A 15,080-nucleotide genomic window follows, 5' to 3' on the forward strand; every position below is an offset into this window, starting at 1 on the left:
ACTAATGGTTCCCAGATCTTATAGATTCCACCATCCTCACCATCCTGTCTCTAGCAGTTTTGTTTTTTTTCTGTTTATCGTCTTCATCGTCTCACAAAAAAACGGGCCAGAGTGGAAGTGGAAATCCGCAGCACTCCAGCCAGTGAGTCAGGCAGCCGGTAAAACCGCACTGGGAATCTGCAGGGGTACGAGCTGGAAAACCACATGGGAATGCCACAGGAGTGACGGAGTTCTGCTTTCCATAAATCCAAGTGCACATGTTTTTTATACACACATAAACTTCGACTTTTGTGGTTATGGACCCACGGAAAAGAAATTTATGTAATATGCATGTGTGTCTGTGTTTGTACTACAGACCACATTAATAACAGACTTTTAATACACTTACCATCTGCTTACTGAGAAAGTATGCGGGGATGGGAGGTGTCTAATTCCCTTGGTCGTTTGTTTGCTTACCCTTATTCCAGTTTACCCTTGTTCTGTCTCTTCTTGCTTGCATATTTGTGTACACAGTAGGTGGCTGTACACAATATGCTGCTTCTGTAGAGTGGATATGTGTGTATAGAGGGTACCTGCATGTGTGTGTGTGTGTGTGTGTGTGTGTTCTGTGTAAGTACATTTGTGGTGCACATGTATTTGTATGTGTCTAAGCTGAATATGTAGATGGTTGAAGTATATATTTGTGTTTTTGTACATCATAGTGTTTTGCATGTGTGTATTTTCATGTCACTGTGCTTGTTTGTGCATGTGTGTGTAGATGACCTGAGATAGGAGCTAGAAAAACAAGGAGATAGGGATGAGCAGTAGAAAGAGAGAGAGAGAGAGATGGAGAGAGAGAGATTGTAGGCCTGTCCTATTGAATGAGAGGACCGGGGGGGGGGGGGGGGGGGGGGGGGGGGGGGGGGGCGGGGGGATGGTGCGGCTGCTTTTGTTTTTAACACAGTGTGTGTTTGTGACTGGCGGGGGGCAAAGTGCCCTCGACAGCTGCTGCCAGCCCCCGCAATGCAAGCTGACACATGACGCAGCAACCACAGCAAACCTGCCGCTGCCCCGTGGGCCAAGGGCAGCTGCATGCGGGGTACCACGGCAACACGTGCGTGCTCTCCTCTGTCGCATAGAGCAGCCGTGAGAAAGAACACTGATCAATTTAATAAATTTGTCTTAATTTGAAATGGTTCTACTACAGATTAACATTATTACTATATAATGTTTTGCCTGGAGTTTTCATGTTCTTCCCGTGTCCATGTGGGTTTCCTCCAGGTACTCCAGTTTCCTCCCACAATCTAAAGACATGCAGGTTAGGTTAGAGAGTGTAAATTGCCCTTAAGTATGAGCGTGTGGTGTGTGTGCCCTGCGATGGACTGGCGAACTGTCCAGGGTGTGTTCCTGTCTTTCACCCAGTGCATACTGGGATAGGCTCCAGCACCTCATGGCCAGGAATAAGTGATTATAGATAATGGATGGATGGATGGATTAATGGCACTCATAGTATTACTTCATTACTGAGGATTATGTTAACAAAGGAATTAAGACCAAGTGACTCAGTGAGACGGGCCATGGGGAAGCCTCAATTATTTGTGCATTTTTCTTTTTGAATGGTGCAAAATTAATCAATATAGGGCATCTTAAATTGAATATATATGTTTTGAACATGAACTCATATCAGGAAGATACAACTATTAAACCTACCTAAGTCCAACAAAGAATAGTTCAGTGGATTTTTCCATGTATGTTCTTCACAAGAACTTACAGTAGGCCTACATGTGTGAAATTGATTTTTTTTTTCACTGTTGACTCTCATGATTGCACCAGTTTAAATATGGCTTTTCCTTCCAGCTTAACCAATTTGTTGATGAACTCTGTTAGTACATGCTGGATCATATGTCTGATTCCTATCATACAATTTCAATTATTCACAAGTTTTGAATTTCGCCCATTGTAAAGACATTTGACCACTGTAAATGTACACCAGCTGCTGGCAGACAGTCTTATAAATCTTCTTCTGTTTCAAAGAAGCCGCCTCAACTTCAAAATGGAAAAAAAAGAAAAACAGTGTCAAGAGTCGGAGCCTGTGCTGGGGGTTTGACAGCTGCCGCTACTTTTTCTTTTTCTATTTATTTATTTTTCATGTGGAGTGTGTGTGCGTGTGTGTGTGTGTGTGTGTGTGCGGGCTGCCGGTCATAATTCGATACGCCTGACTACGAAAAACGGCGACTGGGTTAACTGTGGATGAGGTATTCAAAGTCAGCCGACCGGATCGAAGGGAGTTGCCGCCAAAAGAAAAAGTGATGACTCACCGAGCTTCCCAAAACTCCCCCTCTTCCCTCTTTACGGGAACAGGAATGTGTTTTTCTTTTTTCTCTCCGTCTGCTTTGACAGGCTTGGGGTCAGCGCTGAGTTAGTGCGCGTCTGTGTGGCCGCTTAATCTTTGCGGGGGTGCAGAGGCTCTAATTATCGCCAGTAGCCTGTCGCGAGTTTGCAGCACGGGGGCACGGAGAGCGCTCTCTGTGAGCGAAACAAAACTCGCTTTGTTCTGAGCCAAAAGGGCACGCATACATTTCCCAGGGACGATCTCTGTCTTTTTTTTGGCCATGTAGTGTTCATTTAATTTATTTCTGAAGGGTCAATTTTGTCAAAAGCAAATGTTATTTTTTAATTTATATCACAACTGTTGGACCATATGACTGTTTATGTAGCCCATTTTATAATGGTCGTGCGTAGTATGTTGCCTAACTGCTGTTCTTTCAAATTCATTTTGTTGACATATTTTAAATATGATACAGCTTTCTCCAGCTACTCATTTAAGAACCATGGTTTCCTACAACTATTATAGCCTATGATCAATAAAATGTTAATGTAAAAAGTTACAACTGTAACTGGACCCGGTCTTTGTAAAGGCCACATGGCCACGCATTCTCTTGCCACCATGTGGCCTTTACAAAGTTTCACAAAATTCACACACGACTGATTTTTTTTACAAAATTCACACTTGACTGATGTGCCACACAAGTCTAAACCTAGGCCAGGGCAGTTCAAAGGACACAGAGGTGCCATTAGACGGAGGCTGTGGAAAGTTCCGGACTCTTTTTTTTCCTCTGCTTGTCTTTGGTCTCTATCTTTTTTGCCAAGGGGCTTTCCAGCCAGGGTTGGCTGTTTTGACAAGAATAAATGCACTTTGTGTGGAACGTTTAATCAGACAGGCTCATCAGAGTTTGCTCCTGGTGTAAAAAGCTATTAGACAGGGACAGGAATGGGCAGGGAGGAACATCCTCATTACAGAAATGCCTGTACACTTCCATACAGGTCCTGAACTGCCCAGGGGCAGAGGAATTGAGTGTGGGGTTAAAATAGAAATAGGAAAAAAAATCCAAAACAAATAGGAAGAGTAGGATAAAATCTGAGTGGTGCATATTATGGGCTGTCTGAGATGGCAGACCACAGATTACACTCACCCTGATCTGTCTTGAGATTGTTATTTTTCTCTCCAGCGGCACTGGGCAAAAAATGTCAGCTGTCCCATGTTGCTGATCTATTGATCTATTGATACAAAACGTCTTACAGAGCCCTTTATTGGTCCAAAAAACAGGCAATGGAATGCAGTTAGCTCGAGGCTCTGATCATTCATTAAAAAACCTTGGGAAGGGCTATCTGCTTCAGATACTACCCACTCAAGCAAACTCTTTCCTGTTCGTCTCATTACAGTGAGTATACACCTGATGTTCAGCTCTGAGTATGCTTTGCTCATGGCAAAATCAATATATATATTTTTAAGGATGACCCCAGGGGCTTTTTAATAAAGGGGGTGTGTGCTGTGTGTGTGTGTGTGTGTGTGTGTGTGTGTGTGTGTGAGAGAGAGAGCACGTACACGCTTTTGTGTTTTTTGTCAGACATCTGTGTTGAGCTGGCAAGCAAGACTTGGCACTCCAGCAACAGTATATGTCAGCCAAAATAGCACCACAGAATTATGGGAAGGGAATAGTGAAATAATCTGCCCATTACTGGACTTCTGCTTACCCAGAAGGGTGGAGTGGGAGAAGGAGGTGTGTGCTAAGGGGGGGGCGGGGGGGGGGGGGGGGGGGGGTCGGAGGGTGGGGGAGGGGAGAGGCAGTTGATAGAGGAAGAATCACTGAGGTCATTGTGAATGCTGTGTCACCTCCCCTGCTAAACACATTTTATGTGTTTATAGTATAATGCTGCTTTCATCATCATCTGCCCATCAGTCCCTGGGCAGGCCTTTAATTGACCTCTTTAATGTTTTAGTGTTTAGAATAGTCTAATCTGGCTGCTGTGGCACCATTCTGCCATGTATGTTTTCCTCTCTTATCTTTGCCTGAGGAAACATCTGGAGTGTCAAAAAAAACTTTTTATCTGAATTAGCTTTCAGTTTTTCTTCCTTTCTTCTTTTATTTTTCAAAAACATACATCTGAATGGGTTTGTAGCACACCAGAATAAGCAAGACTGGCCCATTCAACATGGCTGTAACTACCATACTGTAGAGGGCACAGGTTTGAGGAAAAAAAAATTCAAGGTGGAGAATTTCTCTTGTAGGGCATGGTAAAAATTCCTCTACAGCAATGCGAAAGACTTATATCAAATATAGGAAGTGTTTGGTTTCAACACTTCCTACATTGCACCTTAAAAAAGAAAAAAAATTGGATTATCCAACTTCAAGGATTAATACTTTTTCACTGTACTGTACAACCATAGCCTTATGCTTTTTGATGTTTTAAAATACTTTTTTCATGATAATTGATTCTACATACATTTCCTTGTACAATATATATTTCACCTTCTATGCTTAAATTGTTTCATATCCATCTTAATGAAAAATCACATATTTTGATTAATCAGATTTTTCACTTTTTGTTGATGAGACTTCCGTATTAGGGGGGTAGAGTTAGGCAGCATTAGGGTTGTGTTTTAGAGACTGGGTTAGGGTTATGGTTCATGTTTTCTACTGAAATAAAAATCAAATATAACAAATGCTCCATCCGTACATTTCATCGACTGCGTGCAAAAACCAATAACCGTGTGCGAGAAGTTCACTCCTTGAGTAATGGGGCTGCGCTGCATAGTTACAGATCGTGAGCCATAACTCTATGAGTTTGAGGACATGGCCTTGGTGGGTTGCCTGGCCCTGCCCAGCAGGAGAGAGCAATCACGTGGGATGATGGATGATGGGGGACAGGGGACACTGCGGAGCTGCATCTGCATTAGTCAGTGCGAAGGCTGGTGCTTCCCAAATATTCCTCTCATGCCCTGGGGCGACCCGTGATCTCTGTAGTGGTGGTGGAGGAGCAGGCCTGTGACAACCCAACCCCACCCCACCCCCCCAACCCAACCCCCCAATGCAACCCCACACCACTCCTCCATCTTCCCTAGGGGAAAGCCCCCCGGTTGCCTGGGAAACACCATCGTCCAATACGAGCTGACAGGTCCAGCTGTCTACTGTCCCCTCTCCAGCCCTAGTGCTGAGTCCAATGGCGAGTGACCTTCCCCATGGAAAGAAGGGAGCCGTGGCAACAAGGCCTGCCAAAAGAACAACGCTCCAGTGATGGACTGCCTCTTTGCATTCACTTCAATGCGTTCTTGACACTTGACAACCAGAGGTGGGGCCAAGTCCATTTCAGTTCAGGAACTCCACTGAAATTCCCTTAAGTGGTCAAAAAAAACTCACTGAACATTTTTCACCCAAAAACATCTGTAAGTGTCTTTGCATTCTTAGATGGTTGCAGGCTGCAATGGTACACAATGTAAATAGAGGTTGCTTGTTTAAATTCCTAGGTGAGGCACTGTAATTCTACTTTTGAGCAAAGGTACATAACCTGCATTGCTAAAAAATAAAAAAAGCAGACCCTCTGGAAAGAGGGTCTGCTAAATGTCTAAATCTAAATGATCAAATAATCAAGATCTTGGCACATACAAGGTTTTCATCAGGGTGTGATGCTTGATTGCATTTGAACAATCACAAAAACTCCATTAATTGTGACCATTATGCAACTGTCAAAACAGCAAGTAATAAATGTCAATAAATTACATCATGTAAATCACAGTCACAAAAATTAAAACATATCAATCATAGAAAGCCATTCTTTGTGTAATTTTCATGTTTTCATTTATTTATTTATTTATTTTGTATTCTACTGGTCTTAACGTTGCAAGACACTGTACTTCCTCAAGAAAAAAAAATAATTTTCAGGTATATTTTACATGTGGATTGAGGGTATTAATGTTCATTAAATTTACTCATTTACCAGCCAAATGAATACTATGTGATGCAGGGTTTTTGAAGGTTTAAGAAATGAACTGAAAATTGCCCAGACTGTTCAATGAATTTCATTTACATTTCAGTTCAACTCATGAACTGAGCTTAAATAAAAAATATAATTAGAATTTGCCCCATCGGGAATTAATATGGATGTGGAAATAAGTTTTTTTTTAATGCTGCACTTACAAGCAAGACTGAGAAAGCTTCACAATATTTTTAGTCCAATTCTCATGCATGGCTCTTTTTTTCCTCTCCTGTCTCAGATGCAAACATGTCCTCACCCACTTGCCGATGGCTGAAGGTCTGTTAATTGCCTCCCAGCCCCAATGACCTTAATTACACCTGCAAAGCCGCAAGCTGCTCCGTAAACAAGTGCAGGCCTGAGAAAGAGGCGAAGCCACAAGCCTTCGCTCGAGCGAAATTACTCCTGACTCAGCAGCCTCCATCTGTTTACCGCGCCCGTCCACTGCAGTCATCAGCACCGCGCCACCGCTAACCGCCACTGCGCTCCACGGTACGGTGTTCCAGGAGCGCGCTCACTCCTGCACCTGAATCCTCTCTGCTGGTTGGTCAAATAGCCCAGTCAGACGGAATAATATTCTGGCCATTGTCTTTCAGTTCTAGAAAGGCGTATTTAAAAAAAAGCAAAGAGGTGGATGAGAACCTCACCAATTCTCAATAAAAAATGTGAGGTATAAGAATGCCTTTATTACTTAAAAAAAAAAAAAACCCAGTGAATTGGCCAGCCTACACCAGGGCAATGTTAAGAAAAAGGAACGCCGGTGAGTGTTCACATTAGTGGAAGGCCTCATGTTACTGGTAGTCATCTTTCAGCACTTATGGAGTGGTTCATTTGTATGATTACGTTGTATTTTGCTGGCTACAAAAACTAACTCTAGCACTAACCCTAACCCAAGCTCCTAAACATAACCCTAATGCTGCCTCAACCTTGACACTAACCATTTTCCTAAATCGTAGAACTAGTCGTTGACCAACAGAAATTAGGTACATACAAAAAAATATATGAACAGTTAAACATTACTACTAAGCAAGCACAGTTAGAGCAATAATCTCAGCATATTTCAAGACTCGAACACATTTCACATTGTGATTATGTCACATGGATTATTTACTGAGAAACTCTCGTCCAAGACGATCTTGTGTTTGTGCAGAGTATTTGCTGAAAAATTCCAGGTCACTGGCCATGTTGAAAGGTAGGGAAACAGAAAAGGTGGGGCAATCAATCTACATTCTGCTTGGTTACAAGCCCCACCCAGTTCCCTCACCTATGTATCATGGTGGTGTGCCAAATGAAAATAGCCAATCTGACTTAGCACAAAGGCACTAAGGAAAATGCTGACATACAGTAAACAGAGTGCCTCGTTTTCATGATTGATAAAACTCGCTTTACATTTTCGCTCTTTCTGGAATTTTGACATCCATTGGAAGACCTGGATATTTTGAGCTGTACAGACACCCAAAGATCTTGTGCGGGTGCATGGGATTCCTAGAGTATGAGGACTGCAGCACGGGCTCTGGACTCACGTTGCCCTGGGAGAAGGAAAGGCTGATGGCCTCAGGCAGGACCCAAACACACGTGGGTACTCTCCCTGGGGAACACCCAATAGCCAGGGCCATCTGAGTCACCCTGGGTTGGCCATGTGCGTCCGTGCGGGGAAGGAGGGAGACACAGGGCCTGTGATAAAGCTGTGTCCATGTGAACCCAGACAAGGCACAGAAACACACACAATGCACACCCACAATGAGCCATACATTCGCACCCATAAGGCACACAAGACATATATGCCCAAACACAATATACACACACACACACACACAAGACATATATGCCCAAACACAATACACACACACACACACACAATACATATATGCCAAAACATAATCCACACACACACACACACACACACTTACACACACACAATGCATATACAACGAAACAAAACCCACACAGTCTCACGCGCATAATGCATATGCAAAAACAGAGACAGAATAAATGAACTGAAAAACACAATTAAAACACAGGCAAACACAGACAGAAAATACGTACACTACACAAAGAAACAAACAACCCATACCCATATAAAGCAGACCCGTATGTACACACGTACATTATGTACACACCATAAACCACATCTCTCTTCCTGTCTAATAAACACAGGCGTGTAAGTGGCACAGCTGGTTTGCTGGGCGTCGCTGGCACGCTTGCTAATAGACTGGCCTCATTATACCCAAGGGAGGGGCCCTTAGTTCACCTCCCCAGTACTAAGCTACTGAAGCTGGCCAAGTTATCTAGTTTGGGATCACGAGAGGTAACTTCAAGCTTTATCTTTATTTTATTTTTTTTTATTTTTAACTCAAGTTCATCTAGAAGTTATTCACCAAGCAAAATAATTATTTATTGTTTTAGGACTTCTAAATTTCACGTGTATTTTTTCATGAAAACTTTACATGCATCTTTTAAGTTTGCAAATATACATGAAGAAACAGATTTAGTTCCAACGCATTGAAAAATCATGGAGTTTATGAGTGAGTTTTCCCCAGGTAAATTGTTCTGATGTTCAAATTAATAGAGTTACTTTTTCCACTCGCCTCACGCCTCATAAGCGAACTGATCAGTCAACACAAGGTACTCTTGAATATAGAAAGACAGTTAGGAAAATAAAAGGTGCCCTAGAGCCTGTGTGATCCGACAGAGTATCTGGACTGGTGCACGTGCTCGCATGCATGCAGACAGAGCAGACACTCCCCTGCCTCACAGCGCGGGTGTAGTTCCCATGTGTTAGCCACTCTTCAGTAAACCAGCACGCAGGTGTGTTTGTGCTTGTGCTGAAAAGGAGTGGGCAGTGGTTAGGCAGGACTGGAATCTGGAACCATGCATTTTTGTCTTTCATTTTTTTCATTGTGTTTATCTTGTCAGTCAATGTGTACAGATGACCTCATGTCTGAATTTTAGTATAATTGTCAGTCTCTGTCCCTCCCCCTGGTGATTCAAACCTGGGGCAGTCACATGAGAGATGTAGCCAATGCCAACATTCCAACAGTTTCCACACCTGGAAGCAGAGGCATGGAAAAAAGGTGCAGCTTCTCTCTTTGCCTCCCTCTCTCTCCCTTTGCCCCCCCCCCCTCTCTCTCTCTCTCTCTCTCTCTCAAGAGCCTACTGCCAGGCTCACCCCCCGCCTCTCTCCTACCCCATGGGCAATCACAAAAACAACGCGCTACTTTAATTAATGCACATGACTCACTGTATTCCAGCGACAAAACTTACTCCGATGTTTCATAAGTGCATTGGTTGGAAGTCCCCCATTATGATTAAAGTGGTTTATGTACGTCGTGCCTATGCGCTACCCAGAAGTAATAACTTAAATAAAAATACAGAGAGAGATGTTGTGGCATCCTTTGTAGTGCAGTGGTTAGGGCACTGGGCCCTCATCACTACATAAGGGTCCCTGTTCTGCCCCAAGGGCTCAGCTTCCAGCCAAACGCCTACCGTAAGTTAGGAAAGAGACCAGGCCCGAGGGACTCCTCCTCTAACTGCTGTCCAGCCAAGGGGAACCACAGTTTTCAAACATCGAACCCTTACACAATCTTCCGCTCACTCCCTCAGCCCCCTTCTTCCTTGGCAGCCTCCCCAGGGGGCCTCAGCCATGCGTCAAAGAGCCCAAAAAGAGGAGAAGTGCTGCTTTTTATTTTTTAAGGAAGGAAGCACATCTGTGGAAAAATTTTAAAGGAAGAAAGAGAAAAAGAGGAACCTACTTACGGAAATAATTCCAAAAACAGCCACGCCACCTCCACCGCAGAGTGACTAAGAACCCCCTCCCTTCACCTCTGCTCCCCATATTATATATATATATATACATATACATATACATATATATTTAATAAGAAGATAAAAACACATGTGCAATGTGCTTCTTTATAAAAGGTGCTAGTTGTGTCAAGAAATAAAAGTGAACAATATTAGCCACTAGTACAGTTTCCTTTATTTTTATGGAAATAAAAGGGTGTTTTTGTAAGAAAACAACATTTTACCTATGGTGAAATATGTTAATGACCATGTTAAGGTTAATGGATGCATGAACTCATGCAAGTACCAGGCCGAAAATGAATTTTTCAGCAAGTCAATGAATCAAACCAACAAATGGCAAATTGACCACCAAATTACTGTTTTGCAATGGCCACCTCAACATCAATCTGCATAAAATGAGTTTTGGCAGAATCTTTAGGGAAAGTTTTTTTCTCATGTGGAGAATGTGGAGAATATCTCCAATTAGACATTGACTAACAAACAGCAAATATACATATACTGTAGACAGATGAAAAGCGATATGTGCCTGTCAGTTCCCAAATGAACAGAGGAGTACATTTTACTCACAAAATAAATGAATGAATGAATGAATGAAATCATTTTCCAAAAAAATAAATAAATAAAATGAATGTTTCATTTGAAGAATAACTCAGGCACAGGCACAAGCCAGAACCACCAAGGTTTTATCAACCAGTATGTGCTGCACTTAAACCCTGTAAATGGAAGCCTGTTTACCTGTTCCATACCATTTAGTGGAACTATGTGTATATACGCAATGACTGCCCCCAATAGAATTTTTTATGATTGTTTGTAAGGAGATTGTAGATGTATGTGAATTATCAGCAGTAACTGTAGACAGACTGACTGATTCAGAGGCAGATGAATACATGAAAAAGGTGAACAGACAGGCCGTCTCTGTAGACGCTCTGCTGGTGCAGACGGACCGACAGTCTGGTGGTGTCTGAATGGTAATGGTGGATAGCAAGGCAGACGCCAACACAAACATGCAGCTCCACGCCACCCTTGTGTACCGTCCCAGTCTGGGGCAGCCTGATTGGCAGGGCAGGGTGAGAGAGACAGGAAGTGACACAGACGGCGGCGCACACAGCGCAGGTGTGCCGGGGGGGTGGGGGGAGGAGGAGGGGGCAGGTGGGTCAGGGGGGATGGCAGAGCAAACAGGAAGTAGTTGTCACAGATCCCGCAAAACACAAACCATTCCCTGAGTGGGAGGGGGGGAGAGGGATAGGGAGACTGAGAGCAAAGCAAGAAAAATGAGAAAACAAAGATACATGGAGAGACAGAGAGAGGAGTATATAGGGAGTGTAAGACAGAGAAACAGTGAGAAAAGGCAGGAGAAAAAAGGGGAGAAAGAGAGATGAAAAAGCATGGAGAAAGATAGAGAGGTTGAAAGAAGGGAGATATATGAAGTAAAAAGAAATGTTTAAAAATCCTTGCTGAGGTCTGACTGACTTACACAGCTTGGCTTGCTTATACATTCAAGAGACACTCACATTCCCAATAAAGTTCATTTGTAAGAGCATGTATGCATGCGTGCATTGTGGTGTGAGCTTGATAATCCTGTTTAGGGAACAGGCCCAGACAACCACATAACTGTGTTGGGATCGCAACCCTGTGACCAGAAGGTTCTAGAATCCTTGAGGGTGTGTTGTATGTCCTTAAATAACTACACATCTGTGTGAATTGATGCCATCTTATGCTGTTCAGTGATGTTCAGTTCTCCTGCCTTTAGGCTGATGGCTGTTAACACATGACATGTTAAAGATGGCACTGTAGAGGCAGAAGCGGATTCCATCATTTCATCTGCTGAGCCAGTATTGCATTGTCGTTAAGGGCCACATCCATCCGCAGGCCACACAATTCAGGTTCGAAATGTTATTTTATTTTTTTAATTCAGACATATTAAATGTGCAGTAATCAGAGGATGAAAATAACTTTTCTGATGCCATCTTGCACCAGTTCCCTGGTCTGCGATCGTTGAGTGTGCAAAGTTGGTACACTTACCAAAATGACAAAGTTCTTACTGTGGCAAAAGGTGCTTTTTTGGCCAAATACTAATTCAATGTATTTCTCATATTTTCTAAAATATTTGCTGACATATATAATTTTACCTTCAAAAATGTTTGAGCATGTGAATTTTAAATAAAAAGCATTAAATTGATAAAAACCTGAATGTATCATCCAAAATGTGAAAACTATTCAAGGGTCTGAATACTTTTGTAAGGCACTGCATACATCATATTACAATGCGACTTAGTTAGACTCAGTGTGTAAGAGTCTGTACATATTTCATCCTGATCTGGTTCGAGTGAGTTCAATATTGCCACTGATCTTTATACGTAGGAATGCCAATCCGATAAGCATTTTTCACCAGCATTCTATCCTAAATATATAAAGATCGGTGGGTCCTTGCAGAGCCTGGTCTGAATTCATGAACCATAGAAATGCTGGAAATGTAACCTCTGGTGAGTACTTGATTTAAGGTGAGTGAAAGGTGACATACTGACAGGACATTATCTCTGGTTCAGCAGAGCCACCTAGTGTATTGTTGTTTTTAACATCGAGGTAGAAAATGAGATTGTGGGTCAAGGAAACTATTGAGCTCCGGAACCCTAGTACAGCGGCTCATTCCTCTTCTGTGGTCATGTCACTACAATAAACATTTGATTTAAAGTCATGATCTGATCGCCCAATCAACGCAATGTACATTTTGATATTTCTGCAGGAAGCCATACATATGATATTTCTAATAGGTGTACATCATCCTAAATGAAATCAGTGCACCTGCCAAGGCAAATAACTCACTTTTTTGATATTTTGCTGTGACTTATTTCACCGCACTGACATGCCAAAGATCTGTTTGGTCAAAATATTATCAGTCTGATTGCACAATAAAAATATCAGAAACAGCAATGTGGCAGGTGCTATTTCTCCACGTCAATAACTCATCTCACTGTCTAATGTGTGAAAAGCACAGGAATGCTTTATGTAAAATTTTGTGTTTCCAGTCCAAGGGAGTCTTTATGCATTTATGATGATGGGGAGGGGGGGTAGTGCTCTATACTAAAACTAATAGCATGCCGTAAGTGGGTGAATACTGGTACACAGGCTGCAATAATTTGAAGAATTCCAAGCTGGTTGCTCCAGAAAACGTGCATCATGCAGGAAGGTCCACCACCGCCCAGACAGAGAGTGACACCAGGCAAGATCTGCATTCGGGCCTGAATCGGCCCAGATCCGGCCTGGCGTCGCTTGCTCTCCGGGTCGCATCTGAAACCGAGGAGCTCAGAGAGTGGAGGCTCCTGCAGTTCTCCAGAGTAGCCAGGTGCACGCAGGTGACCATTGACAGGAACTGGCACCACATAACGATCCCTCAGCTACAAACAGTCGCGGTACAGTTCACTTCACATTCATTTTGGTCTTTCTTAATTTCTATAAATACACACTGTTAATGAGAATGCCTCGCTGCTCTAGTTTCCTTTCCTCCCACCTTTCTCTGCTTTTTTTTTCTCTTTCTCATGAAGAGCGTGTTCCCCCCCCTCCCCCTCGCCCTGCAGTTGCAGGCTGCAGTGCCGGGGTGTGATTGGCCATGGTTGGCTCTGGTGAACTGTGGTCACAGCCACACATCCTAGTGTTTAGGCCCCAGTCTTCCAAAGAACAGGGCTATTTTAAGCACCATGTAGCGTGCTCTTTGACGAAACCGCAGTTTAACCTTTTTTGTGTGAATTTATAACTGATAAATAATTAATTACTCATTCTACTCCTTGGCCTAAGGCAGACATCTCTCAATCCACAATGACAAATAAATAGAAATAAAAGCATCAGCAATACCAACTCAGCCATGGCAAAAACAGAACACAAAACATGTATTTATAAAATATCATAGTTTGATACCATGCAGCATTGAGACAATGGGATCAACTATTGCTTTCTCTATGTACTCTATGTACTATATGAAATTCATTGACACTTTCACTGAGATGCTTTTAGCATTAAAACACAGTTGTGAGCTAAAAGACTTAAGATGTTGTTGTGTTGTTGATATGAGTATGGGCATTGCTGACCAACCTCCTATATTTACTGAAAATAAATGTTTAACATTTATCCCATGATATTAGAGAATATTCTTGGTTGGGCTGGCACACTGATTGGCTTGAAGAGCCGACACCTTGTTTCCAAGGCCTGGATTGGCGGTTTATTAGAAGAAAACCACAGAAAACTGCAGGTGCTCTCTGCATTCTTTATTAATTAGGGCACGAGTGCTTTTATCCTGGAATAATCCTTTTTTTTACACGAAAGGTTTCTTTCCAGTAAATGTAGGTGGCTGGATACCATCACCGAAGCTAACCACAACAACAACTAGTCATGGCTTTATTTTTTTTGAAAGAAGTGTCTGCATACACACATTATGATTAAGTCCTAGAGCGCACATAAATCAGCAGTCTGTTGAGACTGAGATTCCTGCTTTAGACGGCCTTTAAACATCACCTGAGCCTGGTTCTCCACTCCACAGCCAGGCATAGCCTAGCCAAGCAGCTGGAAGATGTCTCATGCTGCTTCATTTGAGCCCAGGGAGGTCCTCATCCACAATGGGACAAAGAGAGTATCTTCCCCTATAAAAATATTGCATTTATGTCCATATTTCATAAATTGCATGTAATCTTCCAGATGAACCTTGGTCTGGTTTACACATTGTTGGTGGCAATGTGATGTGTTGTAATGAAGAAATATTTATGTTATGCTAAATGCCTACACGTCTTGTATAGATAAGACAGAATCTGTGATATAATCAGGATTCAGACATGGCTCCATGTGTTAGTGTGTTAAATAGCCACTGCATTGCAGCCTGTAGTGGGTGTTGGATAAAGGTGTCAAAACATTAACCATGTTAATGCTTAGAAACACCTGATCTAGTCTACAAGTCCAGTACATTTCTCGATGTACATTCTCCTGGAATTGTTTTTTTT

Source organism: Anguilla anguilla, chromosome 17 (assembly GCF_013347855.1).
Source record: "Anguilla anguilla isolate fAngAng1 chromosome 17, fAngAng1.pri, whole genome shotgun sequence".
Classification (NCBI taxonomy): domain Eukaryota; kingdom Metazoa; phylum Chordata; class Actinopteri; order Anguilliformes; family Anguillidae; genus Anguilla; species Anguilla anguilla.